Here is a 4,252-nt window from a genome sequence, read left to right on the forward strand (position 1 = left end):
CGCCAGAGAAACTTTTTGCGTCGTAAACAAATGGCTGCCAAACACACACTAACTGACGTATCCCGCTCAAATTTCACACGAATGTCAGAGAAGGTTGTACCAATCTAGAAAAAAAAAATTTTTACCGATTCAATTTACGCGCGCGGTTTAAATGGACCAGTCCGGGTCAAATTTGATCAGATGGTATTCGCTTTAGGAATGGTTTTGAATAGTATGTTATGTAAAAATGTAGCCAATGGATACAGCGGACTATCTATCGAAGAAACGATGACTCTTAAACGACAACCAGGTTTATGAATCTTAGGCAATCCATAGACACTCGGTAGTGATCCATCACTACAATACGAGTATAACGTTCTGTATTTAGTGTCACTAATATAATTTTTTGTTTTCCATCTGGTGAGTATGGACCTTAAAGCCGTCGTGAATTTCTTAGTAGGATCTTTTTTGATCAGAACATATGTGTCTACGTCACTCAATAAAGTGGTCATTTTGTTCAAGTATGTGTCTTTGTCCAAAGCAACTGGTGCCTTTATCCGCGTGTGTAAAAATAATGTTAAGATGCGCCGACTCAAAGTTACGTGTATCAGACTTCATTTTCAGTAACAGTTTGTCTGGTAATGTGAAAATCGGAGAAGAGATGATATTATTCAAAATTGAAATCAAATGGTTCGTGACAGCAATTTTTTTATCAATGGACATTCTTTGTGTGCTACTCTCAATGTTCTTTATACAATCAAAAATAATCTTGTCTTTGTTGAACGGAAGAGCGAAATTTTCATCTAATTGCAACAAACATTGTATGTTAATTGGAATATCAAAGGAAGATAAGTTTAGGAACCATCCGTCTCTAACGGTGGACAAGGAAGATGATCTATGTGAAGGGAAGAAGTCGGGATGTATGGAAATCAAGGAATTAGGAGACAAACTAAAAGAAGGGTTATTAACATGCAATGTAGAATCATCATGAGAACTAGGAGTAGAAAGAACCGAGTATATCGGGATGATATTGACTCTAGTCTGTGCTTCTTTCTTATCGCACAGCCACAGGAATTTTAATTCTAATCTTTTTTTCTCTTTTTCAAAAAGACGATTGCACAATTTCTCCTGCGTATGGAGAAATTCATCACAAATTCTCGTAGGAAGACAGCGAGAAAACCTGCTCACCACATGAAAAAGAGACCTTCTGTAAAAGTCCATTTGCCTGTACGCGTCATTGCGCTCAATATATAACACTTTTTATCATAATTTTTTTATAATGAGAAAACTTATAATTAGATCTATGATTATGTAGCTTAATTTGCCAGTTATTGATGGTATTCTAATGTTGCGGAGTGATACTGTTGTTGATACAATGTTTCATAAACTGAATGTGTAAAAAATTCTTAATAATCTTTTTGCGATATCTGATTAAGCTACTCTTAAGGACATCACAAATAAGAAGGAAGCTAACTTTAAGACTTATTGTTCTGGGACAGCAACGGATCAATTAAAACACTCTTCCCTAGCCGACCTGACGAATGGCATCAAAACGTATGGCAATAAGAGTAAGATTTTAAGCATTCGATAGAAAAATAACATTAAAAGCTAACTTTATTGTATAATCTATTTTAATTTTTATACAATATCTAATTAGGATAATATTAAAATCTGTTATAGCCTTAGAAGATAAGTTATTCGAGCTGAAAAAATATGCTGTAAACTGGAATATTTTTATGATTACAGAAACATATCTTAAATCTTCATTCTTCTTGAAGGAATTTGAGACGGTTTGGTTTGACTAAACAATCAACGAGGTATCGCTTTTCTTATTAAGAAGGACGTAATTTTAAAAACTATCCAATTAGATTTTGTTCCAGAAGCTTTTGAGGGCACTGTGTGCGTCTTTTCCTCGATGGGAGAAATTAGTAGCGTGCTATAGACGCCCTTCACAGTATAACAATATTAAAGCTAATGAATGGGTGAATTTTTTACAATCTATCCAGTCCATTGAGAATCTCTTTCTTATCGGGGGTAATTTCAACGCCCATTATGTTGCATGGGGCAACAAAACTAACAATGCAAATGGCAATACAATTTTGAATTTTACTGATCCAGAGCAATATATTTTCCTGAATGATGGCAATGTTATTCATTTTTCAGGCCCAGATACTAGTAACTCTTGCATCGATCTATTAATTGTGAGCCCTGCCCTTGCCTTGCGAGAGAGTGAAGCGAGACAATTGGAGGAGTGATCACATTCCAATTACTATTGTGTGAGCTGGAGACTCCTACAAATTCTATTCCTAAGAATCTTTAAATATAATATTAATCGTATGGATTGGATGTTATTTAAAAACTTCTGAAAACCATAGTATTTTTAATTCGGAGTTTACTAGTTTTAATGCTTGCGAAAGATATACGTTTGTATTAGAACAGATCGTGACAGCAGTGGAGTCCTTACAGTGCCGGAGAAAAAGGAACATAAGACTCGACAACAATAAATATAGCTCCCAAGGAGGTAAGCGTAAATCAAGTGTGATGGAACGAGACATATAAGAAAGCTGTAAGACAAAAGAATGCTAAGTAGTTGTCCCAACAATATAGATTCACGAGGGAAGAGTTTAATAAAAAGATCGAGGCTTCAACTAAAGTTATTCTGAGAGATGAAAAAAAGAAAACATTTAAAGCATTCTACGAAACATTAAATAGGAACAATAACTGCAAGTATGTGTTTATATAATAAAGTTAAATCTTTTAATAACAGTTTCTCCAGATCAACTTCTTATGAAAATAATGTAAAGATGATTAAAAATATGAAAAAATGCATAGAGGATCTCTGCCTCGCCGGAAGAAGGTGTGATATTCCTAATATGAATCGTGCCGATGGAGACGACCACTTTTTGGACTCGCTTATTAATTTTTCAGAGTTTTCCTTAGTCATCAAAAGCGTTAATAAAAATTCTGCACTAGGCTATGATAAAATCAACTATGTAATAATACCATCTGATCAAATTTGACCCGGACTGGTTAAAAAAAACAACAATTTTATGTATTTTAATACAAATCTTTATGATCGCCTTCAAAATAGCCTCCTTCTGAGCCAATACAAGCATGCCAACGATTAATCCAATTTTCCATACACTTCTTATAGGCCTCGGCCGGGATGGCCTTTAGTTCCTTCAGCGAATTTCTTTTTATGGCCTCAATCGATTCATGACGCGTTCCCCGGAGCGGATATTTGAGTTTCGGAAACAGAAAAAAGTCACAGGGAGCCAAATCTGGCGAATACGGTGTCTGAGCGATGACTTTTATTTCGTGTTTGGCCAAAAATTCAGTTACAATCAGGCTGGAATGTGACGGCGCATTATCGTGGTGAAAAATCCATGAATTGTCTGCCCACAAATCCGGCCGTTTACGACGAATTGCTTCACGTAGACGCCTCAAAACGGCCAAGTAGTATTCCTTATTGACCGTATACAATTTCCTTCACTTTTTCCATGTTATCGTCGTTAACAGAGAGGTGGATGGACGACTCGCATGAGACAAGTTTTCTACGACCTCACGACCCTCACTGAATGCTTTATGCCACTCAAATACTTGCGTTCTCGATAGAGTAGACTCCCCAAAACACTTCTGCAACATTTTCAATGATTCCGTAGCCGTAATTCCATTGGAAACACAAAATTTCAAGCAAACTCGTTGTTAAATTTTTTTTTTATAGTAAAAATCGCCAGAGAAACTTTTTGCGTCGTAAACAAATGGCTGCCAAACACACACTAACTGACGTATCCCGCTCAAATTTCACACGAATGTCGGAGAAGGTTGTACCAATCTAGAAAAAAAAATTTTTATCGATTCAATTTACGCGCGCGGTTTAAATGGACCAGTCCGGGTCAAATTTGATCAGATGGTAAATAGGTTACTGGAAATTGTAAAAAGAGTCATCTTAGACATATATAACGATGTTCTAATTACTCGATATTTTCCGGCTGAATGGAAAGAATACTTATGCTCCTTTATTCCAAAGGCAAATGATAAACAGGTCAGGCCTATTAGTATGTCCTCTTGCTTTTTGAAACTATTGAAAAAAATTCTTAACAAGAGATTACAGTGGTGGTTAGAACACAATCAAATATTACACAATACATAATATGGCTTCAGAATGAATAGATCGTGCATAAATAGATTAGCTTTGTTAACATCGAATATTCACAAGCAGTTCTACAAAAAGGAGCATGTAGCAATTTTATTCTTGAATATCAAGGAGACC

The sequence above is a fragment of the Trachymyrmex septentrionalis genome, unplaced genomic scaffold (genome assembly GCF_001594115.1).
Source record: "Trachymyrmex septentrionalis isolate Tsep2-gDNA-1 unplaced genomic scaffold, Tsep1.0 scaffold30, whole genome shotgun sequence".
NCBI lineage: Eukaryota > Metazoa > Arthropoda > Insecta > Hymenoptera > Formicidae > Trachymyrmex > Trachymyrmex septentrionalis.